Consider the following 15,744-nt stretch of genomic DNA (forward strand, 5'->3'; position numbering starts at 1 on the left):
CCAACCTGGGTGTCAGCAGCATTTCTGGCAACAAATTGTGTAATGAGATGGCTAATACCTTTCTAGAGTTTATGTCTTTAAAATGGCTTGTTTACATCTCTGATTTCATTATGACTTTTTTCTTTTTGTAGAGTCTCTCATGGCTATCTACTTATAACTTAATAACCCCTGAGAAAATGGAAGATTAAAAAAATTAAGATTCATAATCCTCAGCTCTGAAAAATAAATTAAAATTTGACATCTTCATGAAAGAGGTGTGAGCAGAGAAGTACATAAGTCAGGATATCAATTAAATTCTATTTATGTCTGAGCCTTCTGCTTGCTGTTGAGTCTCATATAGACCAAATAAAGTCATGAAAAGATGTGTTTATCTATAGATACTCACTCGGGATTCTCACAAACCCCAAAGGAGGACTTTTAAATACATTGAGATTATACTGTTGCTACAACCTGCTCTCTCTTAGTCACCAGCAATTTTTTTCTTTTGAACTGAGCATTCTGAAGGTCCAATAATAATAATAATAATAATAATAATAATAATAATAATAATAATAATAAATTTGTAAATATTGATCCTTACTTATTGCACCAGCCTTGGCTGGTCTGAGATTGCGTTTTGTAAAATCAGTGATTTTACCCAGCAATGGCTATTTTGGGTTTTGGTTTTGGCATTGTGGCCTATAAGAGGGCTCTCACTTTCCAAGTCTTCTTAACTGACTGCTGACATGCCCTGAAACAAGAGTTTTTGAGGTTTTGTTTTGTTCTCAATAATTTCCCTCTCTTTTGTATGGTGACCTGTGAAGCCTGGTTAAGACATGTTATATTAATACAACAAAACAATGGGTCATATTATCTTTTGCCTCTCAGTTTTATCATAAACTGGGTCAGTCTGTTAGAATAGTTCCAGTGGCTCATTTAGGAAAGAGAGTAGGAATTGCCTACACAGCTCTCATTCTCCCTCCGTGGATGTTGTCCTCCTTTATCTCCTAGCCAAAGGAAAAGCTTAAAATGCCCATAGCTCTCACAGTTATTGACCTCCACACTGAGTATAAGTCTCACTCAGAACTCCAGCTCCATCCTGCCCCTCCACATAGTACAGATGTTGTATCTGATTACTTTACATGTGCCCTGATTCATTGGCTCTAAGACTCTTATACTTCTAATAGACATCATTATTTTTATGTACCACTAAGGACAAAAAGTCACCAATTAAAAACCTATGCAGAGGTGGGCATGGAGCAACAAAACTATAACCCCAGGGCTCGGGAGCCTGAGATGGGAAGATTGTGGGTTTAGAGTCTGCCTAGGATAGCTATGTAGTGAGATCTGATCTCAAATCAAAATTCTGTAGTTGTCACCAGAAGTGTGATATATTCTAATTGAAGATATGAAAGTAATCCTCTTATCTCTTCTGTTGGAAACCCCTTCCTGCTCTGGTTTTTCTGGAGCTGTAGAGAGGAAGGGAATTAGGAAAAGACTCAATGGTGTCAAACTACACTCGTCATTGCTGTGATATTCAGACCTCTAAAAATTCTCTTGTAATAGGTTTTCTGTATTCCCTTTACTCATTGTCATGTTTCACATTTTTGAACCTCTAACCACTTGCTCCACTCCTATACTTAACAAAGTTCTTGTCTTTGGGGGTAACGACAATTAAAGTCAGTAATACAGATGTTGTGTGGGTGGAGTTTCTACGTGTCCCAGCAGCTGTTATCAAATAACCACTCAGAGGATTAATATTAAATATAAATGCTCACCCAATAACTTAGGCTTGTTACTAGCTAACTCTTACAGTTAACCATTTCTATTCCTTACTTTTTGTCATGTGACTCATGGTTTATTACTACATTTTGTACATGTCCTCCTTCTGCATCTGGCTCAATGACTCTGACTCCACCCTTCTTCCCAGCATTCTCTCTGCCATGGAAATCCTGTCTAGCTATCAGTCAATCAGATTTTTATTAACAACCAAAGCAACACATTTCCCTGGTGTACAAAATGACTATTCCACAGCAATGTTATTGTTCCATTTTTGGTGAGCAAAAGTGTGTGTGTGTGTGTGTGTGTGTGTGTGTGTGTGTGTGTGTACAAATAATAAATAAAAGCCAGCCAAGCACAGTGTAACTGAGGAAAAAATGGAAAAACATCAACTCAACCTCAACCTCTGGTCTCTATATAAACACACACAGCTACACAGAGAGCAGAGATAGAGATAGAGACAATAACATAAACAGAGAGATACTATGAAACAATAAAATATGTCTAAGAATAAAATAAAAATAACAAATAGTGGCTCGGGATGTTAACTCAATGGTAGAGTACTTGTTAGTAAATGCAAGACCCTAGTGTTCAATCTCCATCATGGGAGAAATAATATATATATATATCATATATATATGATATATATATGCCTAGTGTTGGTATAACATTAAACAGCAACATAGTTATATGTGACTATTTTCAAATAACATGTAGTATATATAATTGTATGTAGTGTACTTTCATATAATTGACAATGTAGTACGTTTGCTTAAACAGGCATCACAATCATTGGGACATCAGTAAGATCTCCATTATAAACTAATGGTATCACTGCTGTATGTGTTATAGTCTAATGTTTACCAGAACAGCATCATATACATCAAAATATGTTTGTATTTTAAAATACATTAAACATTTAGTTTACTAGATACATATGTACATGGATATTTGTGTGTATGTATTTATGCATGTCAGAATAAATACTATTCATTTCACACTTTCACATAATACTAACACAGGAACTTTTCCAGATGTTTTTTGCGGAAGGGTTTATACTGTACTTATCAAGAAAGGAGGTTAAGCTTGGTGTGTTGTCAAACAAAGAAGGCAGGCAAGGAAGAACACAGAGAAACCCACAGTGAAAAAAGACAACCATCACAAATAAGAGCCTTGAACCATCAATGTCAAGACAATTGGTAAATCACCCACCCCGAAGAATTCTCAGGGAGACAGAACTCAAGGTTTCCATCCATACTGAGAGTACATCAACTGAAATCCAGGTTTGTTTAATTCATTGTCTCCAGGCCTTAACAATGCAATCCAACGACCCCTGTAGCTGTTGAACCTAGGTGACACAGCAAAAAACTTCAGGAACTTCTCTTTGCTGAAAGTCTTCAGAACTAAGTTGAAATAGCTCTTGGGGCAGGGAGTAATACTGTAGATGTAATATGATCATGTGATTGGATTGGGGGGATTGACTAAAGGGGCCCCGAGTTGGTCTTTTCATACATGTGTTGTGGTTGTTATTTTATTCTTTTGTTTGTTTGTTTTGTTTTGTTTTTTGTTTTGTTTCTTTTGTTTTCGCTTCCTGTGGTTCCAAGGAACAAAGGCAGGGCCTCACACATGCTGGGCAAGCACTGTCCCACTGCTTTCTCAGTGTCCCCAGCCTGATGCTGAGCTCTTTGGGAGTCCAAGAGAAGGCTTTTTAATGGTTTGGGGATGTCGTATTTTTCTTTCTTAATAAACTACCTCTATTTATGCCACTTACAAAGTATTCTGGAATTTATGTAGCCTCCACCCATTTCAACTTTCTCCAAATGTAGCTCAAGTTCAACTGATTGACAATCTAAGGCCCCAAAGCTTTTTTAGAGGAACTCAGTAACCACTCATGCTAGTTCCAATAATACTGTCCCAGACAGTGATGGGGAAATGGAAATCTTACTAAACCTATGCCAGTATTTCCTGCTGGACAAACTTTGTTGCCCTCTAAAAACACTGAAAAGGGAGGGAGGTCTGTGGCATCTGATGTGGAAATAGTTTTCAAAGCCAGGGCCAGACCGGCCAGGTTGGGAGAGCAGAGCAGAGCCTGCCTCTGCCACAGAATATGGGACTGTTTCTTCTTTGTGAAAAGTTCTGCATGAGCAGTCACTGTTTGCATATCTGCTGCTGCCTTGTCAGCATATGTGGATTTGCACGTCAGTTGGATCAGCAATCCTTATTTGGCAGATAAATCAGTAGAATGGGTCTACATGCTAACCTGTCATTCTCCTCATCCATTTTGAAGCTCACTGAATGGGAGTTAACCCCCCCCCAAGAAGCTTTGGAAAATTTCTAGCTAGGTCACTTGCTTGTTTTGTCAATGACGTTTGTGGTCAGCTATAAAATATCTGGCATGTTCTCATTGCTGCCTTTTTCATGCATGTTTTTATAATTTAGGCATTTTTATGGAAGTGGTTAAATAATTTCTGACTTCAAGCTGGTGCAGAAACTGCAGAGACAGAGAGAATCCTCCCTAGCTACCCATACCCATGCTCTCATAAACACACGCGTGCAACATTCTTGACATATGTCCACACTGTTTCTGTTTGATTCAGCTTTCTTGCTTGATAGGCATTCTCTCTTTCTCTGTGTGTCTCTCTGTTCCTTTCCATCTCTTCCTTTCCTGTTTCTCTCTCTCTCTCCCTCCACCTCTCTCTCTCTCTCTCTCTCTCTCTCTGGAAAGGAATGAGAGCAACTGTGATTTCCATCCCATTTTAGGTTTGCTTCTAATAGAGGCAGCATTGTTCACATGTCCAAGTCTCCTGCTTTTTCCCAGAGTTAATGTTGTATAAATGTTGTTCCAAGTCTTACTCTGGATGATTGAGGTATTTTTGTAGCATGTCACCTCCCAAACCATCATTAGCGTTTATAGTTCTAACAGCAAGTTGCTTTGCTTTCCTGACCTGTATAGGGGTATTCTTTCCCTGGTCCAGCCTACCTCCCCCAAACACATAAAGCTGAGGAAAAGTAAACTTGGGAATGTAGATAAAAGCTAATCCTTAGTAGTACCAAAGAGTATCTCCCTAAGTGAAACTTTCTTGCTTCATTGAATCGGTTGTATATAGTGTCTTGTGATCAAAATGAACAGTTTTTAGAAAAACTGTATTTTTTTCATGCTGGAAAATTCTGTTACTGCTGAGAGAAAGAGAAATACAAGAGATGAGCATTTGGGGTTTATGTTAGGAGAAATTTTGTGAGAAATTCTACAGATATTAGAAAAATTAAAATGTCTATCCAGTGCCCCTTAAAAAAAGAAACAAACAGAGGTCAGCCTGGTCTACAGAGTGAGTTTCAGGTCAGCCAAGACTGTTACATAGAGAAACCCTTTCTTGAAAAACCAAAAACCAAACAAACAAACAACTATGCCAGGGGGTGGTGGCACATGCTTTTAATCCCAGCACTTGGGAGCACTTGATCCTTCATTTCCATTGTAAATACAGTTAAAATTTATGAACTGGGCTGGGTGTAGTAGCACATGCCTTAATCCCAGCAATCAGGAGGCAGGGGCAGGTGGATTTCTGTGAAGTCAAAGCCAGCCTGGTCTACATAGTGAGTTCCAAGTAAGATCCTGTGTCAAAAAAATAAATAAATAAATAAATAAATAAATAAATAAATAAATAAATAAAATCAACTATACAAAGTAAATAAAATGTATGATCTTTAACTCAGAGACTGGAAATGTGGTGAAGTGTTCACCTAGCACACATGAAGTCATAGGTTCAATCCCCATCACCTTTTATGAATCACCTGAAAACAAAACCCTGAGACACCTAATCCTCATTTGTACAACAGAAAATGTATAACATCAGCTGTTTCAAAACAGAAGTTTTGTCATGTGCATGTGTATTTAGTGTGCATGCCTGTGTGTGTTGTGGTTGCATATGTAATGTGAGTACAACTGCGCATGTGTGCATGTGGAAGCCAGAAGTTGAAGTTGGTTGTCTTTTTCTATCATTGTCCATCTATTTGTTGAGGCAAGGTCTCTTTTTTGAATCCGTAGTTCACTTTAGCTCCTCTGGCTATCCATTTGTTTCTGGGACTGCCATCCCCACTTCCTTTATGCCCGAATAACAAGTGGACCACCGTGACAGCCCAGCATTTACATGAGTCTGGACATCCAAATTCAGGTCCTCACATCCACACAGCATCTCCCAGATGCCGAGCCATCTCCCCACAGAAAACACAACTATTTTATACAATCTCCTCATCATGAGTTCTTTTACTTCTTTTCTTATGATATATAAAACAGGTATTTTGCAAATTAGCAGAATGCTAATGTGACATTAAATTAAAGATTTGAGATTCAAGATTTGCCACATGATAGGCTGTGTGTATATGCCAGTAATAGACAACAGATAAACTACAACCCAATCCAATGTAACCTCTTTAGAAATGAGAAATAATTTTTCTAAAATGAGGAAAATCAAACTTTCACCTCCCTTGTTATGAATGAATGAAACTATGATTTTACTTCCTCACTAGTATTTGTGTTCTTTTGAGCATCTTACATTGTATTTTTAAAAGATCCACCCAGTTAAATAATGAGATTTACATTGCAGTGCAGCCTGGAGACTATTCAATAAAATGAATTGCACAAATTCTCTAAAACAAGTATGTCGGCACCAAATTTGTGATCCAAGGGGTGAGTTTTCCACTTGATAAATATCTGGATTTACTTTTCCACAAACAGCCTTACTTCCATTCCCTCACATTGTTCTCTTGGCTGGCATGGAAGGTTGTGTCTCTTTCTGTGTTCCGCTCAGCCATGCTATGACTGCTGGGCATTCCTCAGCTAAAAAGAGCCAGATGGCCGTGAAACACTAAGGCCCCCTCCGACTCTCTTCAGGACAGGTCTTTTACGCAGTTCACAAGTGTGCTGGCCTAGCACTACTGTGAGACTTTCATACTTAGTTAGCTGTAAGCCAGACATTGCAGCTAAGTCACAAGGGGCCACCTTTAGATCACAAGGAACCAACTTGCTTAAGAAGAGAAAGTTCTAAGGACTAGAGGAACGAGGTTATATTGTATGTTGCAAAGTACACCAAAATAGTTTGCTGACCTAATTAAAATATCTTAGGCAAATATGTTTTATATACTTTACATTATGACTTTTTTAGTATAATACCTTAGAACTACTTAGAGATTAAACATTCAAAGAAAAGAACATAGCTAGACCCCAAACACCTTAGTGAATGAACACATTTCAGATAATTTGGAAAGTAGAACAGGTAACATTTACAATCTTTTTAAAAACTAGATTATTGGCTATAATAATCCCAGTACTCAGGAGGCAGAGGCAGGCAGATCTCTGTGAGTTCAAGGCCAGTCTGGTCTACAGATCGAGTTCCAGGACAGCTAGGACAGTCCTCTGGATCTTTCCACTCCCTCTTCAGCAATGGTCTCTGAGCCTTGGGTGCTGTGGTGTATCTATCAGTTTGCACTGGGTTCCACAACTCTGTACTTTGATCAGATGGGACTGTCTGCTCTGGAAAGATTGTGAGAGCCAAATGAATAGGGAGTTCTCTATAAGATTGTCAGAAACTATAGCCATAACGTCTCACCAACATGGCTGCCTAGCCATGACCTGAACAGGCACAACCCCAGGAGAAAATGCTCAAGCAGCTCAACCATAGACAGAGAACTATAGGCGACTGAGGAATTTTGAGAGCCTAGAAAGAATCTTCTTCAGGGAAGAGCACAACAGTTGGTTGTCCAATACCTAATGGTCAACCCTGAAAACATAGACACACAGCAACTCTACATGGACTGAGAAGATTGTATGTGGTGGTTCAGGCATGGATTTGGAGGAAAGGGAAGGGGGAAATGATGTAATTACATTACAATCTCAAAAGAAAAAATGTTCTTAAAAACTGGATTGTCTGGATGCTTGGATGTTTGTTTGTGAGGAACATGCTATAGCTCACAGTAGCCAGGAATTCGACACATAGCTCAGTCTGGCCTCAAACTCCCAATCCCTTGGCCTCATCTTCTCATCTAGATTTGCAGGTGAATGCTACCAAGCCCAGCTTCTTCCCTTATGAAATGTTTGGCAGGTTACATCTTCCAAGCCAGAAAGATTATGGGCAGGATAAAAAGAGTCACAAAACAATGTCATAATGTTGCCTATTTCATTAGCTTTACAAAAAAGTTCTCTAACTTCTAAGATCCCATGTTGTCACCTGCTGTATAGATGCATGATGATCAAACCTGCAAGACAGATACAAGGATCAAAGTTACACACGAGTAATTCAAAATCAGTGTCCTCTTTATTATGATCAAATTGTCGCCAAGCTCTCTATCTGCCATCTGTTCCTGCCCTGCCATACAGGTGCATTATATATTTACACACGAGAATAATGAGAAACCCTGTTCCCCCAAATGTCTGAAGTGCAGTAAAAATGTAGAAACCCGACTTCCAAGGATGACTTTGAAAGCCAGTCTTCTTGGAACTTGCTTTGTACAGTGGTTCCTGGCTTCCTGAAGCCAGAGAAGTGGAAAAACAGACTCCTGAACACCTGATCAGACAAGCACGTGACTGCAACACAGACCTCTTCCTAAGGCCCAGGAACCAACAGACTTTGGACCTATTTGTTCTACTCACTCCCTGTGGTGTGAAGCAGACAGGAAAGCCTGAGTCATTTAACATATCACCTGACTTCAAACTGAAATCAGTAACCCAGAGAAACAAACTCTTCAGGAGCAGAGGGGCGCCCAAGGGGCTTAGCCTGCATTCTCCGATAAGACCTGATGTTGAATGATTAATATCACCTTATTCATCCTAAACCCCAGGAGGTGCTCCTTGACACACATTCAAGCTTCACCTGTGAAAGAGCACTGGGAAAGGAAGCCACACACATTCTCAGTCTTGGAGCAAATGTATAAACTTCTAAATCTGAGAAAGTATAGAGAATGGTGCTACAAAAGTATCTCTAGCATCCAGCTGATACCCCAGCCGTAGCTAGCAGATGGAAAATGACAGAGAACAAATGAACGAATGAATGAATGAATGAACTCCATGGAATCAGAGAGAGCATGATCTTGACTCCCTATTACAGAACATTTCAACTATAAACAAAAACAGAATTATATGTTCAATCCAATTCACAGATACCAATCATTCTGCTTTGCCAGTCTTGGCTGAGTTTTTGTTTATTTTCTTATTCTTCTATTTCCTTTACATTTGGGGTGTGGACCACGTTATTTTAAAGAAAATTCAAGGATTCGGGGTTTAGGGACTTAACTCGGTGGTGTAGTGGTGGTCTAGCAAGCATTAAGCTCTGGGTCAGTCCCAATATAGGGTGGAACTCAGTGTGTCACATTTCATCTACAAATCCAGTATGTCTCTAATAAGTAAATGTGGTGCATTAACAACAATGCTTAATTTCATTGTTCATATTCCAATCTCTTCTCAAAAATTCCTTTCAGCAATTGTTTAGAACTACAAGAAACAAAATTGTATATTTTTGCCTCTTCTCCACTCCCTTTGGCTGATGCTCTTGAGCGGTTGGGGAAGCAGATAATTTGTTCTGTAAAATATACCACAAGCTGGATTTTGCTGGAATTCATTTATTTGCTCCTTTATCTGTATGCTTCCTCTAAACTGGCAGGTAACCTGGAGCTTGATTGAATATATTTCATATTGTTTTCACAAGTGACTATGCAATTCCTACTTTCTCACAGAAATGATCTTTTAAAAAGCATAAAGTGTAAGGGATAGGTGGGTCTTGTCTATATGAGAAGTATAGACTATAGCAGAGCTGGGAGATAGGGATTTGGCTCAGTAGTAGATTACATGTTTCATGCGTGAGACGAGACTTTGGGTTCATTATCTAGTACATACACACTCAAGCAAGGAAGTGTGTGTGTGTGTGTGCGCGCACACACACACACACACACACACACACACACACACACACAGCCACTTTGGAAATAGTATGGTTGTCCTTCAGGAAATTGGGAATCAGTCTACCTCAAGATCCAGCAATTCCACTCTTAGGCATATACCCAAAAGATGCACATTGATACAACAAGGACATCTGTTCAGTTATATTCACAATAGCATTATTTGTAGTAGCCAGAACCTGGAAACAACCTAGATGCCCTTCAACTGAAGAATGGATAAAGAAAATGTGGTACTTTTATACAATGGAGTACTACTCAGTGGGGAAAAAACAATAGAATCTTGAAATTCCCTGGCAAGTGGATGGAACTAAAGAAACCATCCTGAGTGAGGCAATCCAGTCACAAAAGACAAACATGGTATGTAATCACTCATACGGATATGAGACAGAGAGCAAAGGATTACCAACCTTCAATCTACACTGCCAGAAAAGCTAGGAAACAAGGAGGGCCCTAAGAGAGACATGCAGGGTCCCTTTGAGACCTGAGCAAATTTGGAGCATGGGGGGGGGGGAATTAGAAGAAAGAGAAGGGGTGAAGAGCAGGGGGAGGAGGACATGAGGGAACAGGAAGATTGAGTCAGGGAAAGAATAGAGGAGATCAAGAAAGGAGATGCAACAATAGAGGGAGACATTATAAGTTTTAAGAGAAATCTGGCTCTAGGAAAATGTCCAGAGATCTACAAGGATGATCCCAACTAACAATCTAAGCAATACTGAAGAGGCTACCTTAAATGCCTTTCCCCAATAATGAAATTGATGACTACCTTATATGCCATCCTAGAGCCTTCATTCAGTAGCTGATGGAAGCAGAAGCAGAGACCCACAGCTAAACACTAGCCAAACTCTTGGAATCCAGTTGCAGAGAGGGAGGAGTGATGAGCAAAGGCATCAAGACCATGCTGGGGAAACCCACAGAAACAGCTGACCTGAACAAGGGGGAGCTCATGGACCCCAGACTTATAGCTAAGAAACCAGCATAGGACCAACCCAGGCCCCCTTAATGTGGGTGTCAGTTAGGAGGGCTGGGCAATTTATGAGGCCTCTGATAGCTGATCAGTATTTATCCCTAGTGTATGAATGGACTATGGGAGCCCATTCCACATGGAAGGATACTGTCTCAGTCTAGACACGTGGGGCAGTGCCTAGACCCTGCCCCAAATGATTTGACAGACTTTGGTGATTCAGCATGGAAGGCCTCACCCTCCCTGGGGAGCAGAAAGGAGATGGGATGGGGGTTGGTGGGGGGCATGGAAGGATGGGAGGGAGAGGGAACTGAGATTGATATGTAAAACAAGCTTGTTTGTAATTTAAATTTAAAAGGAGAGAAAAAAGAATACAGGTGTTCTATATTCTAAACCTACTAAAAGTAGGATTTTCAGATTGATCAATGTCTCTCTCTCTCTCTCTCCTTCATGTTCTACCTGCCACCACTTCCTCTTCTACCTAAACTCTTTCAGGTTTTTATTGATCAGCTCCATTCTATGTGCCAGTGCATGAATATCTAAAATGTTGTTATTGGTTTTTTGTATTTTAAACCACGTGCAAATAGCTTCATGCCTTATGTCTCCCTCTGTAGTGCAGTCTTCCTACTCACTGCATCCTTCCTACTCACTGCATCTATGCCAATACAAATGATCCATCTGTACCATGGCTGCTACTTCCAGAGTATCTCCAATGGGCAATTTACCACAACACCACAATTTATTTCTGTTACCACACTTAGGCTGTTCTTTCTTTTTGCTATTTTTCCCCTCGTTTATTGGGGCAGAGTATCATATAAAGCAGGCTGGCCTTGACCTTGCCATGTGGTTAAGGCTGGCCTTAAATTCATGATCCTCCTGCCTCCATCTCCCCGGTACAGGAATTACAGGAATGTGTCATCATGCTTTAGGAAAATTCTTAAACATATTTCTAGGAAAATGAGAGGGAATTCTTCCAAGGTTGGCTGAGAAATGAAAGTTCTGAGTTTTGGGGTAAGCTTAATTTCAAATGTACTTGATACTTTTAAATTTTTTAAATATTAGCAAAATTTTGTGTTATCTTCAGCATAGCTCTAGGTGTTTGCTAATACTACTGTTAGCTTGTCTAATCTGATAGTACTCTGGGAGGAAGCTTCAGGGTTTCTCTTTTTAGAACTCATTCCTATTCCTTAGGTGACACAAGATTGCTAAGCCGTGGAACTGGATACTATGTCTAGAGTCATAACAAATACAAAATACCATGTTATAAAACAGCAAGGTATTCTAATCAAAGAGCAGTATACAACACATGAGAGAGTTCATGGTCAGAGTATGACTTCCTTGTCATTAATCACAACTACAAAGACCCCCATTTCTAAAGAAGAGACATTCAAGGTTCTACAAAGACATTATTTTTAGGGACACATTAGTCAAGTCAGTTCATGTTCTCTGTGAATGGACAAGAGGAGGCGTGTGATCCACTTGTTCATATTCAGAAATGTTTACATACTCTTTCCTAACCCACTGCTCAGGTCCGAGGCCACGCTTGCCCTGGCTCCCCATGTCCATTATGGTAAGGCTATGCTGAGAGGGATCTTGGCGTTCTTATTGCCATGGATGTCCTATTATTGCCCCAATGACCCTGCTGTGGACACCCTCCATTTTAGCAATGTCTTTCTCGTGAAAGAAAATTCTTTTCTGGGTGTGTACACACAAACACAGGATTCTGTTGACTCTAAAGCTTCTACTGACTGCTGGAATCATGCTTCATACATGGGAATAAGAGCAGAATAATTCTACACATTCAAGGACTTGGGTGGTAGTCTCACTTTGTCCTTAACTCTGTGAAAGGACATAAATCAAGGTGTCTTTGCTTAGAAACAAGAACACTTGGACTAACCCGTTTGACCATGTTGTTGTGAGGATACATATCAGATGGGAACAAAAGACCCAGATAAAATCTTTAGTTAAAAATGGGCAGAAAGAATGTGGAATGGCCATAAACCTACAATACTGTGGAGTTGAACTTTATTTTATGGTATGAGGTCCTTTGATGATCTAGTAAGAGCTGCAATATACTTTTCCTAGGAAATATGCCTGTCTGTACACACATGCCTGTGTTTCTAAACATAGGGAGAACTAAATTACTTTGGAGTACAAAAGTGGCCTAGTCCAGTCTCCAATTATGACATGACTTTCAGCTGAATGTGGGGGCCCACACCTGTGATTCCAGCACATGGGAGACAGGAGCAGAAAGATTACCATATGTTTGACACTGGTCTTCTTCATGTAATGAGCTCCTGACCAGCCAGCTAAAAATATATAGTGAGACCTTGTCTAAAGAACAGGAACACTTTTTAGCTAGGATCAATAAATAGTCTCAGTCCCGAGGCAGGAAGGCAGACGATCACTTGAGTCCAGGAGCTTGAGCCCATTTTGATAGCATAGAGAAACTCTTTCTCAGAAAAAAAAAAAAAAAAAAAAAAAAAGTGTCTCCTGAGTCTTTGAAATAGTACCTCATGTGGCATTAATTTTACATTCAAAAGTGGCTGTTGTAGCTCAGAACTAAGATGACTAAGGTAGACCAGGATACTTAACATATCACATGCATCTTTCTGGGGTCAGGTTGTAGTTGTTTTGGATTAAACTGACCGACTATAGAAAATCTGACCTCATTCTTCACTAGCAAGAGAAGAAAATCAGTGTTTATCCACTCACTCTCAACCTGTCCTTTCTTGTAATATGCTAATTTACATTTACACCACCACCACCCCCTGTGTGTGTGTGTGTGTGTGTGTGTGTGTGTGTGTGTGTGTGTGTAAGAGTTATCTGTTGAAGTAATCCTTGCCTGGGGTTTAGGATCACCCATTTTAGAAAGTAAGCATTACAGAACTTCACTACAGTCAGTTTCATAGTTACATAAGCACAAGGTTTCATAGAGATGGGTGTGTGGTATCAGTAGTGAAAATGATTTCTTTCTTAAAAATCTTTTTTAGGCAAGGTTTTTGTATAGCCCTGGCTACCCTGAAACTCGCTCTGTAGATCAGACCAGCCTCAAACTCACAGAGGTCTGCCTGCCTCTGCCTTCCAAGTGCTGCCTGGCAAATACTTTCTGATAAAGAACACCTTTTTTAGTAAAAATATGGGCTTCACATATTTTCCATTCTGGGATACTTTCATGAATATGGATTTACTAGATTTTCACCAAAAGCCAAAATCAGATCAGGAGGGCCACAACTATTTTACAACTGGGTCCTTGAAAAGTAGGCTTGCCATCCTTTCAGTAAGTAAAGTGTAAAACTATAGCTTTGCCCCAGACCTGATCCCAAATCCTGGCCTCCCTCGCTATAGTATGGCAGACTTGTGCATCTGATGCCTTTTCCCTTGTCAAGCAGCCATTCAGTGCTTTGGGGTCAAAGTACAGCTTCACAGAAAGCAGAATTGCCTACGTTCTAGAAGTCAGTTTGTTGGCCTGTTTTCTGGGTAGCTTTAAGTTGGAAACATGGCAGAGTTGGCAATTGCCTCCATCTCCTCAAGCCTAGAATCAACTTCTCCCAGATCTTACAAAGATGGCTAGGAGCCTTGAACTCTGAGCTGTGTCTGCTATTCCACAGGCAGGGCCAGGGCTGAAAACATAAACCTGTGGGTTTATGTCAACACAAATGGCTACTGTCAGTTTCGTTTATTGAAAACAATCACCTCACTGACAGGTGAGGGGCCAGGGAGGAAAGTCATTACCTGTGCTAGGATCCTGAGGCCTCAGAGAGCCAAAGAGAAAAAGAAATCTGCCTCTCAACTATGGGGCTTCAATTGTGCAGCAAACACTCTCTACAGTGGAAAATGTTCCCATCTCACAGAGAACAGCAAAATCAGTTTCCTCTTGACCTCATGGGGGGAAATGTAGTGCTCAATGTGATGCCCCCAAGCCCACAGTACCAGTAAAACCACGCCAAAGTGCTATTGAACAAATAGATTCCAGGCACTTTGCTCACCTGGGATCCCTGAGCCAGTGTGACATGTGTGTGGGATGTGTACATGTGTGTCTGAGGGTGTGTGGGCAGACATACAGAACTGTAAAGTCTGTTTCAGGTAGGCTTACTGGCCACAGAGCCCTTGGTAGCTGTCTGTCTCTATTCCCCAACCCCCAATGCTAGAGTATATAAGCACTCACAGCCATAAAAGCCTGGCTCTTTTATGTGGGGTATTAGAGATTCGAACTTAAGTCCTTATGCTTTTACATACCAGACATTCTTCTCCACTGAGCTACCTCCCAACCCCTAATGCTCCCTTTTGAAAGACACAGGACTGTACTTTCATAAGAACCATTTTAGAGGAATTGCTCCTGAAGCTCTTCTTTTTCTCATCTTAGAATCATGTCACATATTTTTTGAATTGCACAAACCTGCACATCTACAATTCACTTTGATGTACAAATGCATCACTGTCTGTGGACATCCTTTCCCCTCAACCAATTCCCCCTCTACCAGATCTAGATATATATAGTTAGTTTCCAGTCCCTTATAATCTTCAACACACACAAACACAAACTACACTTGACATGCACATATAGATGTTGCATTTTGTATTACTAAGTTAGAAATTCTTGAAACTTCTTTATGGTTTCTGCCTTTTTCACTCAACAAAATCTGCTATAAAAGGTTCTAAGCTATACAATTTAGTTTCAATTTGTTCTTTTCAATGGTTGTGTATGATTCCCCAGTCATAACTTAGTGCCTTCCTGCTGATGGATATACTTTGTTTTCAGCTCCCTAGTCCTAAAAACAACAAAGGAATCAGCATCCTTGTATGTTGTATTTGTTTCATGTCTAGTGCACAGATTCTTCTCCTTATGATAGAGGGCTATGTGAGTGGTTGTTATCAACATCTTTGCAGGATTCTATGCTTTTTATTATTTTATTTGCAATGTTAAATATGTTTTTGTTTCTGATAATTCATATTAGCTTCCTTTCTAAATATGATAATACTTATTTGAGTGATAATTCATATTAACATATCCCTCCCTCTTCATTACTTGTCATTATAAACAAGTGCAGAGGTAGCAAAGTGTGGCTGGTTATAGAAAT

The sequence above is a fragment of the Phodopus roborovskii genome, unplaced genomic scaffold (genome assembly GCF_943737965.1).
Source record: "Phodopus roborovskii unplaced genomic scaffold, PHOROB, whole genome shotgun sequence".
In the NCBI taxonomy this organism is placed as follows: domain Eukaryota; kingdom Metazoa; phylum Chordata; class Mammalia; order Rodentia; family Cricetidae; genus Phodopus; species Phodopus roborovskii.